Raw genomic sequence first — 14,116 nt, 5'->3', positions numbered from 1 at the left:
GTTAGTCCTTCAGCTCTTTGGAGGGAATCTGGGGAAAACTTTCATTTCATTTGGGATCTGGATGTGGTTTTAGACCTAATGAGACCATTTATGATATAAATGTTAGAGAAATCAAACATGTTAAGTTTACAGCTTTGTCCATCTTACATTTTTTGTTCTTTTTGTCTTTTGAGAAATAGTTTAGTCAAACTAAACCATTGTTAAAGAAAGAGAGAGAGGCAAACATATTTGCTTATCTGCCTAATAATTAGGAACATCAAATTGTAGAGAACACTAGCTTACCAGTGAGTTTGTGGTATTATGAAGGTATTGGAAGAACTTCCCTTTATGCCTAATTCTGTTGAGGCTGCTGCCCTATCTCCTGCCTGCTCTTCATCCGAAACTTCTTAAATCTTCCACCTCATCACTAGGCAATTGCCCCCCTTAAAGTTTGCCTCTGCTCCTTCCAATTACACCCAAATGGTCTGTGTTCTCTTTTACTTCAAACCTTTGCACAAACAAGCCTCCTCTGAAACACCGTGCCCCAGCTTAACCTAGACAACTGACTTTAGCCTGGAAATCACTTCTGCCATGAAGTCTCCTCTTACTCATCAAGACTGGACGACTCTCAGGAGAACCCTGTGTTTCCTCCATCGGATAAGGTATATTGAGAAGCAGTGACTGTTTTGTTAGAATTATATTTGTGGTATTTGGCACATAGTAGGTTCTCAGTAAGGCTAGAATGAGGAAGAGACTGCATTGTACTTCCTCAACTCTGATCCTCTTAGCACCTCTTTGTTATTTTGGTTTCTACCTCCGTTACCCTACTCCTGTTTTCCTGAAGATTATGAGTAAGCTTCTGATTTCCAAACCCAGTGTCTTAGTCCTGGTTTCAGCCTCCATCTTACTTAATCTCTGCCCAGCATTTGGCACTATTGAACAATCCTTTTTTTCCCCCAGCAACCCTCTTCATTTGACTTTGAGGCTACCTTGTCTCTTCTGAATTCCCAGAGTATCCTTCCATTATTTCTGATTTTCTTTTGACTGTCCCATAAATGCTGAGATGCTCCAAGGCTTTGCCTTGGGTTTCTTTTCACTGGTCTTCCACCCCTTCCACTAAGGATCTCAGATGTGCCCATGAATTCAGCTATCCTCAGTATGTCTCATCAGCCCAGCTGTCTCTCCCAAACTTCGGATCCTTGTTTCCAACTTGACAAATCTTGACAAGCTTTGTCCAACTTGAGAAACCTACCAGCGTTCTTCAAAAGGCATCTTCATTTCAACATGAACATAACAGCTCATTATCTTCCTTACCCGGTATCTTATTATCTGCCTGTATTGCTGTATGTTTGAACTCTGTTAGTTATATCCACCAGATCTTCTTAGACGAGATTGGTCGCGTTCAGGATGGTATGGCCGTAGACTCCACCAGATCTTCTTGTTCATTCTTTTTATGCCTTACGTCCTCTAAATAGGCTAAATCTGTGGTTGCTAAATTCTTTTGATTATACTGGAGAACTACTGGATGTGTCATTTCTTCATTCCTACTGTATTGCCTTAATTTATCAGAGGTCAGAACTAGATATTTTGTTTAACCAGCCCAAAGACTTAAAATTTTGTGTGTGAATACTTTTAGGCAGAGCCTGCATTCTTCCAAGATTACAGAGATCACCATTCTCCCAGACCTTACACAATGAAGATGTCACATTTTATGTAGTTTGCTTCTAGTAATTTGAATTTGTAACTTCTGATTCAAGGCCTTATCAAATCTTGACTGGGCTTTTGTCACTCCACCATGGGTCTTTCTCTGCTCCAACCTCTTTATTGTTGCCAAAGTTAAGTTCCTGAAGGCTAAATCTAATCTTTTCATTCTCAAGATTTCACAGTGCCATCATCCCTTGTTTCCTACTCAGCTTGATAGGTGAAGTCCTTCACAATTTGACCCTATCCTACCTGTTACTGTTACCCGTTTATTTCCCTCTCTGTTTCCCAGCCATTTCCTCTCCAACCTCTCACTGAACTTCTCATTTTTCCAGTTCCTGGTTATACCACATCCTTTTAGAACACTGTTCCTTTTCCTAGCGCCCTGCCCTCTCTGACTGGCAAAGTACTCATCCCCCAGGGGACTTAGTTCATCTCTTAAACCTTCCCTGACTTCCTCTAGCAGAGTTGTTCTTATTTGAGCTTTTGCAGGACTGTCTCTTCCACTAGGCTGTTGAGATCCTTGATTGAGCTTGGACCCTGAGCTAGAGCCTGGCACCATCAGACAGTGCCTGAAGTGGGTCCCCAGGGTCAAACCACTAGTCTAAACATCTTTATTACTCTTGGTAGTACTAGACAATTCATGAGGTCTCTAGTTAGGTGGCATGTCTTTGGTTCCAATTTGATGAACCTGAGCCCATGGTGCCTATTCCAGTACACATCGCCTAAAGCCATCAGCTAAACATCCAAAGTTGATTTGAAGGTTTATAGGACTTGCTGAAACCTAGTTCACAGTATTACCTAACATTTTTACAGTATCTTAGAAAATTATTTCCTTGTATCATTTTATTTGATACTACAGTAAATACCCTGTGTTGGGTAGACTTAATTAGCCCTATTTTATCAGTGATTATTAAGCTACTTTTTGACATTGAAGCATACATTCAGGTAAGACCTGGAGAGAAAACATGTTTTTACACTGCGTGAAGCAACTGGGTTGTCTCTCTGTAGATAAATATACCCTGTTGAGTTCTACAGAAAAGGTACCTTTGCTCAAGAGGCGAGTGTCAAAGATCTTGCCTTTTGCAAGGTCACTTTACCTTTGAGGTAGGAGGAGAGGGTACCAAGAGCCCTCCTGGCCTGTATAAAGGCCTGGACCCTGGTTAGAGACTTTGATTGAAATGAATGGTGCACCTACTCCAACCTCTCAAGCTTTTCCGTTGTTCTTCAGATATCTAGAATTTGTTAAAATCTATTGCAGTAGTGTAGTGTCAAACCATGTTGATGAGTGGAAGGAGTCATCACAAAATGCAGTGTTAAGAGCAGAAAAGGTTTCACAGTAATTCTAGTAAGTGATTAAGTTTGTAGGGTAATTCACAACATTTGGGTGCTAATGTGCCTTATGTGAGACTGTGGAATCTGATTATAGAAAGACAAACCATGAGGGCTAGGACATAGCTTCTGTTAGGTACTGGTATGTGGCATCAGTCCCTCCCTACTTAAGAAGGATCAAAATGATGAAAAAGTTAACAAAATAAGTCCTATCTTTATAAGTCTTTTTTTTAAAGAAGGATTTTAGCCTACAGAAGGAAAAGTTGAGGGATGGCTTGATTATCATCTTCCAGTACAAGAATAATTTTTGCCAGGGGGTTCTGATTAATTGGTCTTCCTGTACTTCAAAGATTTAGGAAATGGGCTTAAATTGGAGGAGGAGTAATTTTAATGAATACGGGGAAGAGTTTCTTGATCATCAAAGCTGGGAAACATTGAATGACTGGGTGTTGAATTCCTGTTTCAATTATCTATTACTGTGTAGCAAATCACCCTAAAACTTGTAGTGGCCTCAAGTGACAGTCATTTTATTGCTCATGATTGGGTGAATTGGTAATTCAGGAGAGAGGGACATACTGCTTTGCTCCATGTGATGTCCATTGGACTGGAGGATTCCACATGGCTTCACTCACATGTCTGGGGCTTTGTTGCTAACTGTTGGCTGGGACATTCTGGTTCTCCATGAGGTGCATCTCTCTCGGCTTCTCATCCTTCATTAATCTAGACTGGGCTGCTTTTACGCAGTGGTTGGCTTCCAAGGGAACCACAGTGCAGCTACAGGGCCTCTTAAGGCCTAGACCTGGGGGTCACACATACACTTTTGCCCCATTCTTTTGGGTAAAATTAGTCACATGTGTGGCCCACATCCAAAGAGAGGGGACATGGACTTCGCCTCTTACAGGGTAGAGTGTCAGAGTCACACTGCAGAAGGGCAGGCAGCATGGTTGGAATTGTTGGCCAATTTTGGAAACAGTTTACCACCTTGACCTTAGAGATTTTAAATGAGATAATAATCAATACACATTTATTGAGTTTGTCACCTGAGCATGTGATTTATGGACTTGGCTGAATATCCGCGTCATCTGGGAGCTTTTTAAAAGTGTAGACTCCCTAGGTACCAGACATGTGGATCGGTATCTTCTGGGGATATTGATATGGATGAGACACTCTATGTCCTTTCTCTCAGGTAACTATCAGTAAATTGAGGATGAGGTTGTGGGAGGGAACAAGACAGACCCAGATGAATATAACATATGAGGCAGAATGGTAGGAGCCTTAAGATAGGCCTGCCGGTCTCCTCCCACTTCCAGGACTTGGCTGAACCCTCTGCCTGGAGTGCTCTGCCTTCCAGTCTGCCAAGTATAAGTTACATCTTGTTCCGTCAGCGCACCATCAAAGGAGCGTTTCTTGATGCCTCGTTTATGTTTTCTGAGTTTCTAACATTTTTTCCTTCATAACAAATTTTATTTAGTCTCTAATTAAATATTTGTGTGATTATTTGACTGACATGTAATAGACAAAAATAGGTCTGCTTTGCTTTCCAGTATCTTAACATAATGCCTGCCTCACTTAAGGTACTCAGTGGGTATCTGTTGAATGAATAAGTGTCTGATTGAAAGCATGAATGAACGAAGTGATATTTGAATTTGATTTTAATGCGTGATCAATTTTCGACAGGTGGAGCAAATGAATGGGAAATTTACAGTTCTGAAGCAGAAAGTGTGGATTATACTGCTCGTATAAATTCAGAAAATTGGGTTTGGTTTGGAGTGTCCTTGGTACACTAAATTTGAAGCCTGGATATCTAGCAGTGTTGCCGAGTCCAAACTCGTTCTGCTTGCCACATGACAGGTCAATAAATCGGGAGATGAGGTGTTGGGGCAAGGAATAGCGACTTTATTCAGAAAGCTGCCAGACCGAGAGGATGGTGGACTGATGCCTTGGAGAACCATCGTGCTCCAGTCAGAATACAGGCTCCTTTTACACAAAAAACAAGGGCGGGGGTGTGGTTGATTGTTGCAAACTTCTTGCTGCAGTCATTCTTTGTTCTTACAGCTGTCTAAGTGGGCCAGGTCATGGTGTCCCTGTAAACTTCCAACAAAACAAAGGTTATTCTCTATTACAGCAGGAATTTAGAAATGGCTACTAAAACTGAAGGGTAAGTTTGAGTCCAGATATTTAGACTTGGGTTATCTGACTAGGAGTGAAGAATCTGTTCATTCAGCAAGCACTTACTGAGCTTCCACTCTGAGCTGTACTCTGCGTTGTGTAGGAAAGGTGAGCTGATGAGGAACCAGCTTCGAGAAAAGAGCTCTGGAGAATGTTCTTGGCAGGAAAGGAACCACAAGTGTGCATGCCTTGGAGCCATAAGTGATTTCTTATTTTTGAGGAAGTAAAAATAAAAGGAGACCACCAAGGGTCTCGAGTGAGGTGTGTTGGGCAAACTAATGTCCTTCTAAGTCCAACGACCTCCGTTCTTGGGCTCTCAAGTGTCTGACATTCTTTACTGGGCGTGTTTCCCCTGACAAACTAATAGCCCCAGGTAATGCCCTCCTTATCAGAGTCAAACCCCACCGCCCTTCACGGACCCTAAACCTCTTACCTCACCTACAACCAATCAGAGACTTATGCACAAGAGGATCCGGCACCTTGTGCCCCTACCTTATAAAACACCCCAACAGCTGGCCCTCGGTGCTCATGTAGGCACCCCTCGCCTGTGCGGCCCACTGTTGTCTATGACAGCGTACCCTAACAAACTCCTTTCTATTCCCTTACTTTATGTCTGGTAAGTTCTTTTACCAACCCACGCATCACTGTGTCACTGACTGGCCACCACATTGTGCCCACAAGATGGATGTGGGGTGGGGGTAATGGGGGCAGTGGCTTGAAACAGGGAGAGGTGGGCGGGGCCCACTCACATGGCATGCGGCCTTTGAGTGAGTCTAGGCTTTACAAAAGAGCCTGGTGGGAAAACACGGGAGGCTTTAAAGCAGGAGAGTAGCAGGCAGAGTATATATGTCTTTAAATGAAAGTTTACCCTGATTACTGTGTGGGGAATAGAGAGTGGCAAAGAGGAGACCATTGAGGCATTTGCTCTAGTTCTTGAGAAAGATAATGAATGGATAATGGCCTAACAAGCAGGGTGTGGCAGGGGACATAGTGAGAATCGGATATCTGCAGGATATACTTTAAAAGTAGAATCAATAGAATTCACTGGAGAAGGAGAGGAAGAATGGTTAGTACAGAGCCCTAGGGGATATTCAGGTGGGGCAAAAGGAGGAGTCGGGAAGGACCAGGAGGAGAACTGGGCTTTGGAGTGGGAGGGGAGTCAAGCTATTGCCCTTTCAGTGGGAACCAAAGAGGAGGAAGGCAGGTCATAGTACATGGGAGGTCATGAAGGTTGAGGATGTAGGAAAAAGCTATGTGTTTAGCCATCAGAAGAGCATTGGTGAATTGGAGGGAGAGTTTTCAGTAGAGTGGAGTGGAGTTCATGGACAAGTGTGTAACTTGGAAGTGAAGCAGGGTACCAGCACCTCTGTGGAGGAAGCTGGGAATTGAAGAGACATGGATACTGAGCTGAGCGCTCACTTCGTGCAAACTCGTACAGAGAGGTATGTGTGTAGAGACAGGTTTTCTTCTAAAAACCATAAGGGACCAAAACTTACTGAGTATCTACTCCCTGCCAATCACCGTGCTGGCAGCTATACCAAGTCTGTTCTATTATCTTTGTCTTTGTAAACAGTTTACTTACTAGTATAGTGACCTCCAAAATGAATTTCCAAGTTCTAGGGGCATATAGGACCTTCTTTTGGGATATGGGAAAGAGTTACTAGAACTAAGTTTTTACATATTTTTACTTTATACTTTGCAATTTTTTTTTACTGTTCTGTTTTAGATGAGACACAGTATATTTGTATAGCAGTACTTGTCTGATTTGCTGTTAAATATAGATATATTGGAGATGTCAAGATGGTCAAGAATGGTGGATTCTACTTGTCTAGAGAATAAAGGGGAGTGTTTGAGATGGAGAGAAAAGAAGAGGCATAGAGAGCAGGATGGGAAGTTTACATGCCAAGTAGTCTGCACATTGTTTTAAACCTCTTAACCCTGTGAAGTTATTTCCCCATTTTACAGACAAGAAACTGAGGTCTGGAGAAATTAACTTACCCAAGGTCACACAACTAGTTAAGGGGTAGAACTGGAATTTGAAACCAGGTCTGTTCTCTTGAAAGCCTTATCACCTCACTTATTCTTCCCTCTCTTTATCTGCTTACTACTTTTTTTCGTATTTTTCCCTTTAATTCTCACAGTGATTCTACAAGGAACAGGTTAAAATACCTATTTTGCACCTGAGGAATCTGAGTCACAAGTGAAGCAATGAGTGCATGCTTACATATCTGGTATGTGGCACCAGCTGGACCCCTGATTCCAGCATTCTCCACTGTACCACCATTGCCTCTCAGATGGACAGAGAACCCAGTTGAATTGTTTTGCAAAGGAGAGAGGAGGTATCTGGTTATCTGACAAAGAAGGAGTAGAAGAGAGGATAGGTGTTGGAGCATCACTTAGACAAAGAAAACAGTAAGCATTCCCATTTTTTGAGCACTTGCTCTGTTGTTAAGGGTTTGTATTGCATTAATTACCTCATCTAGGTACTGCATTTTACAGATTTGGAAGATGAAGTTTAGGGAAGTTAAGCACCTCGACTGAGGTCACACAGGAAGACTGAGTTCTGTCTAACTCCAGGCCCCATGTCCTAAATCGTGCACAACACCGCTCTTTGGAAAGTTGCTATGAAACATCAACTAGAGATGAATAAAAAATTTCTGAGCCCACCGATGACTTGGTCCCAGTTGTATGAATTTGTTGAGAACCCAGTAAAGACAGTCTTCTGGCTTTTCTGTAATCCTTGGTAGCTCAAGTGTGGAGAGGTTGGAGAAGGGAGGGGAAGAAAAGGGTAGAATAAGAATTCAGTAAATCGAAAGAAGACCTTGGGATGCAGGAATGGCAGATCACAGTGGATTGTGTTGTTAAGAAAAGTCCTGTTTGAAACTGATTTTTTTTAACCTTGCAATCAAAGTGCCTTTTATTAAAATTGCTTTTACAGTTTTTATATGTATCTCACTCAGTGTCCCTTTCAATAATTCACAGTTAATAGAAAACACAAACTCTAGGAATACAAACTGTGAAGTGAAATCGATTTTTAATGATCAATATTTATCATGGTTTTGTTTGATGCAAGGCATTTTGGGATATGGGAAAAAAGAATGCAGAGATGGATAAGGTGGGATCTTGACCTCTAGAAGGTTAGAGAGGGAGATAAAACGTTTCAGCACAGTGTGTGATTGAAGGGTATGAGAGAGGTGGGAAGTGGAGCAGTATGGGAGGGCATCGTCCAGACTGGCCTGTAGATTGAGAGTGGCATTAGGTAGGACCAGCCTGCTGGGGGCCATCTAGCTTCTCAGAAAGATCTTTGAGAGTTTTTGTCAGTATGTTTTAGGTCTCATTTTTGGGTGAAAAAATTAATTTTGTTTCTACCTGGAAATGATCAGTCTTTTGGAGACAGGATTGTTCAGACCTGAGTGTGCTCGGAATGGAAGGCCAATTTTTATTTTAGAGTGGATTCCTTTCCTGTTAACAGGATTCTTTATTTTGCCAGGATATTGCTTTTCAATATCAGGAGATGTGAAAAGTGAAATACAATGATACCAAACTTGCATTAGTGAGTATAGAATAGTGTGCTAGGATAGTTTGTAGGGGAGAACACAGGCTGAGATTATTGCTTGCCTGCTGTATACCAGGTATTGTACTAAGTGTTTTGCATACAGTAGGTCATTTAATTCTCCCAAAGCTCCTTCTGCAAAGTAGGCACAATTGTCTTCAATTTACAAATGAGGACAACAAGGCTCTGTCCAAGCTGGTAAGAGGCTGAACTCAGATTGGAACCAAGTCCCTCTGACTCTTAAGAACCTATCCCCATAACTGCTACTATATGCTATTCCCATTTAAGCCTTATGAAAGAACCTTGTCCCACTGCAGAGAAGATGGTGTGTCACCAGGCTGCAATATTTCTCTGCCTTGGGTGACTGGAGTCAATGTGGCCCCTCTGTCTTTCCTAGATTTTTTACAGTTTTTTTGTTGATCACCCTTTGTTGTGGTCACATTCTTTGTTTAAGTATGTTAATACCATCGTCCAGGGCCTTTCTGTCCTCCTCTTTTCTTGCTTTATGTTTGGAAGACATTGTGTCTCTTTGGAGGGATTTTGTGCATCTGCACTCTTTGCTTTTGTGTTGATTTTATTATCTTCATTTTATGGGTTAAGTTAAGAGATTCCTCCAGCTCCTAACTTGTCAGCCTCCCTCCTCCTCCCCTTCTGTTTTCCCTGGATTTAAGTTTAAATTCTGAGCCTGATTTTGGAATACTCAGTCTGGCTCCACTCCAGCTATCCAAATTAGCTAAGGCTCTCTGGATCGCTAGCTGTTACTATTACCATCTCTCCCTTCATGCCCACTTACATCTCAGATCAAATCTAGTTACTTGCTCTGACTGTATGTCCTTGGTTTCCTACTTGTGTGTCCTTGTTTCCGTTGTGTTTTCAGCTTGGAATGTCATTCTTTCTGTGAAGCCTTGTCTGATCCCTCACTGGGAGTAATCATTTCCTCCTTTGGGTCTCATAGTAGAGGACTCTTTTATGTCTCCTTTATGGCAGGTACACTTTCTGCTGTATGTTTCAATTGTTTGTGTACCTGCTTTATCTCTCCTACTAGACTGTAACCTCGTTGAGCAGATCTTTCTGGTTGACCTTTGTATCTCCTCTAGTGTCTAGTTCAGTTCCCTGCACATAGTAGACATTCGATGTCTGTTGGATGAATGGATAAGCAGAATTTCAGATTTAATTTTCTGCCTATCGGTTTGTATTCTTCCTTCTTGTTAACTTTTCTCCTTCCTTTCCCATTTTCTTTTCTGTTAAACTTGCTGTGTTCTCCCCTTGCACTGACTCAGTGAACCTGCCTTCACCACTCCCTTTTCTTACCCAGATTTGCCTCATTCTTTCCCCATTAGCTGTCATTGTGTGGGAGTGCCACATGTTGCTGGTCAACTTTCTTCATCCTTTGTGACTCTGTTCTCTCCAGGAATCATATGACCAGCATGGGAACCAAGTGGTGATTATATTACAGTCTTAATAAAAAGACCATGTGTAAAGAGCAATCCTCGAGGTTTTTTGTAGAATATTGCTTTCAAGTGGGAAACTTTCTGATCCATGTTTCAAGGGAACGGGAGAAAAACCCTCAGGTAGTTGGGAAGCAGATCAAGGGGTGTATTCACATTGCGGGAAGTGGGATAATAGAGGCATCTTATTTGACCAAAGAAATAATGCAGGAAGCCACAGAAGCTTCTGCTAACTGTTAGTGTAGAATCCCTGAAATTTTTTCTACAGCTGGAATAAACATTAGAGATCAATGTAGTCCAACCCTCCTGTTTCCCAGATGAGGAGGCTGACCCACAGAAGCTAAATGACTTGCCCATGAAAACTGGGACATTTCCTTGCCCAGCGTTTACTCCCAACACTGAATGTGGCTTGGGGGACCCACTAGCTCTTTGGAAGCAATGGAAGTTTGGCATAAAATGGAGGCTTCAGGTCTCTAAAACTGAAGGCTTTTACAGTGCTGAAAAGTAGACTGAGGCGGGTAGCAGGTTGCACTGGGGACAGTTTTCACCAGAAGGGACCTTTTAATGTAGTGATCACTTGTTGTGGTTCCCTTCTGGGAATCTGCTCAGTGGGGACAGGCTGACAGAAAACTGTTCCTTCTGCATTTGAAAAGAGGCCAACATTAATAATAAAAACATATCCAATTTTTCTTGCTCTTTTTCCCAGCCCTCATATTCCAAGTTTTGTTTTAGGCTTAATTTTCTTATCTCAGCACTATTTGTGTTACATTTTTATTGTTTACTCTAGGTCAGATGTCAGTATGAAGCATGGGAAACCCAGAAAGTGTCTTAGACACTCATGATTGTTTTTTGGTGCAGTTTCAGGTGTATCTTTTACCCTACTCGTAGAATTATGGATTTTGTCGTCACTGAAGTACTGTCCAGTGAACCAGTGGTTGGCGGATAGGAAAGGTTACCTATTGTGGCCTGGGAGCAGCCCTGTAAAGAGATCAGACAGCCCAGAACAGGAAGTCAAGTGCAAACAGGATGGGCTTGTCTTTACTCTAACTTGCATGCCTGGGTTTTGAAACTTGATGTGGTTAATAAGTCGAGACTTCTAATACTTGAGCTTGGCTGAAGAAGTCTCTCTGGTTTGAAAAGAACTAAGGCAGCATGTCCTTTACTGCCCTTGCCTTTATACAGGTGCCCATCTTCTAGGGGTCAGGTCATTCTTTCTTCCTGGAGCATGGTGGTTTTTCTCTAGCTTACACTGCATTGCATCCATATGTTTTGTAAAATGAATCTCCTGAATTAACTGCTTATCTGTGACTTTTGGTAGATGGCAGGATTCAAGCTGTGCTTGGTTATTTATTTTTTAATAACAACAGGAAATTTTAGCCTGTAATTCACCAGCCTTTTAAATTACAGGTTCCTTTTGAGTTCTAGGATTTCTGGCACACCTTTTGAGTGTTTCCTGAGCCTGGTAGTTTACAAATTACTCCAGGGTCGTTTTAATCTTTGAAAGTTTCTTTGAGTTCAGAGGCTGGATCTAATGCTAACTGCTGACCTGTTTTACCGGTAGGCACGTTTCTGGAGAAGCGATTAAGGAAATTTGCTTGGGGGTCACTCAGTTGGTAAAACAGTCCTTAAGAACCCCTGTTTTCTGTACCTCCCCTCCCATTCCTCATTGCTTCCCACTGTGGAATCTGCTTTATTATGTTCATTAGGCAGCTGGGTTGGCTGTAAAGTAACTACCTGGAGGGGAGTGATCTTGGGATCTTTGTAGATTACTGTAACTGCTTGAGTTATTTCAGAACAGGTCCGTTCTGATGGTCTCAAACCATAAACTAATGAGTAAGGGACAGGTCAAGATTTGTGTGCTCATATCCCTGCCGCATTGCAAAGAGATCTGTCCTTCCACTTTGTAATTCCAGGCGTAAATGGATGAAGTAGCAGCAGATCCCAGCGCCGATGAAAGCAGCATTACTTCCTGATATCAGCACAGGTGTCTTTTTCCTTGAATCTGTCAGGGAGTGGTGAATATGAGGCAGTTTGCACTTTGTTGTGGGATATATGGGCAAAGAATAAAATGGGAAGACTGGGGGTAAGCACAGGTGCTCTTCGCAAGGAGAGAATGAATACTGTGAGAATACAAAGGTCGTCTTTGTGGTACTGGGTGAGCTAGAAATCTCCATTTCTGCTTGGCGTAGATAGTGGGCATATCACATCCTGACGGGAGCAGAACACATTTCAGAAAGTCAGCGTAATTTTCAGATTGAGATCAAACATCAAACCAAGCCAAAGGTCTGTGGGAGGAAGGGGTTAATCTGAATTCATCCTGGATTTTTCCCCAGACCCCATCTAACCTCAGTGCAGTACAAACCAGGTGGGGACCAGAGGTGTGTATGTTCAGTTCTTTGAGTTTGGTGGATGAGAGGGGACCTCTCTCCTTAGCTAAGGTAGAAGCTGCCTTTGTTGTGGAAAAAGTGACAAACTTATTAGCAATGGGGTAGAACTGGAAAGAAATGTAATAGCCTAGGGCTGCACTGCCAATAAACCAGTCCTGACCACCTCAGAGAGACAAGTTCTTCAGGGATTTTAAAAGAGCAGGTGGGATGGGCCTGGAATCATTTAGTTCTTGTAGGATCTTTGGAAAATGAGATTGAGCCTGATAAAAGGTATCAGCATTTTTTTCTTTTTGAATAGGGGATAGCACAGTTAAATCGTCTCTTTAAAGACCCTTAAAAAAGATTTTAACTTATTTCTAGCCACATTTTATTGGGCACCTATTATGTGCTAGGCTCTAGGGTAAATGCTTGACATGCATTATTTTAATCCTTTCAGTTACCCTTTCACCAGGTTCTTTTGTCTTTGAGAAAATGAAAGTTTAAAGGGATTAAAGAACACCAGAATCTAGAGTCTTTGTTCCTCCCACACCCAGTACGTTTGGCTACACTTCTGTGCAGACTGCTTTGCAAAGGTAAAGTACCTAAGTCTGATCCTAGACACATCCCTTCCTGAAGCCCACCTTTTCCCAGAGCACAGGAGTGCCAGAAAACCTCTCGCCAAGCCCCCAGCCTCATGAACATTTTTTATCCTGGTTACCCACTAGTCAGTCATTGTGATAATATCTTGTCAAAGCAGCTTCTTCAGTTAGAAGGTTCAGAAAAGCTAATCTGGTAAGTCCTGTTTCCTACAGGAGTACCGAGGGGGATGAGGGTCCCTTTCCTCTTAATGGGCTTTGTCACCAGTTCTGATGGAAGAAGGATCCCAGGGTAATTGAACTGCAGGTCCGTTTGTTCTGTTTTCAGCGTTGTTAGAAGGCTTCCTTCTGCACGGCATTCTTTCCTGATTGACTTGCCCTTTGGGGCAGAATGCCTGGGCTGAAATTAAGTGTGTAGGTTTCTCTGCTGCAGTGTTCAATCTGTCATCTCTCCTAAACACAGTGCGAAGAAGCAGCCATTTAATTGGTCAGACCCCGAGGGTGATATTTTGGCACAACTCCATTGGTTAGAATTACTTTTCCTTGAACTTCAGAGCAGATGCTGAGGTCCCTCTGCAGATATTTGTCATAGATGAGTTGGAACCAGGGAATTTACAAGAACATTTATAACTTGTGATTGTTATGTGTGTTTTTTAGTTGTTTACAACAGTTAGCACTTCAGAAAAAGAGCTCATTTGTTACTGGTGGGAAGTGAAATCTCTCTCCTTTTTCCCTTCTTCATATTGTCATTGGAATACTTTATGCTCCAAGACGCCCTCTGTACCGGTTCTTACACCCCTTTGTCAGGTTTCTCTTCCGCCTGGCAGGGGCTGGGCGTGTCAGTAGCAGCAGGCAAAGCTCTCCTTGGACCTAGGTGTATCTGGTCAAGGACTCTCTCTTTGATTCCTAGCATTTCTTTCCTTTGTCATCTCACTTCTCTTGTTTTCACCTTTGTTTGTATTCCTTGCAGTT

At 42.3% G+C, this 14,116-nt stretch overlaps 1 protein-coding gene across 4 annotated transcripts in view; it reads left to right on the top strand.

Annotated features, from left to right (window-relative positions):
- The window catches only part of RFFL (ring finger and FYVE like domain containing E3 ubiquitin protein ligase), a 66,157-nt gene that overhangs the window by 18,791 nt on the left and 33,250 nt on the right, over window positions 1–14,116 (top strand). The window lies entirely within an intron of this gene.

The sequence above is a fragment of the Camelus dromedarius genome, chromosome 16 (assembly GCF_036321535.1).
Source record: "Camelus dromedarius isolate mCamDro1 chromosome 16, mCamDro1.pat, whole genome shotgun sequence".
Taxonomy (NCBI): Eukaryota; Metazoa; Chordata; class Mammalia; order Artiodactyla; family Camelidae; genus Camelus; species Camelus dromedarius.
The sequence above is the reverse complement of the archived record's forward strand: the minus strand, read 5'-3'. Positions and strand labels throughout refer to the sequence as shown.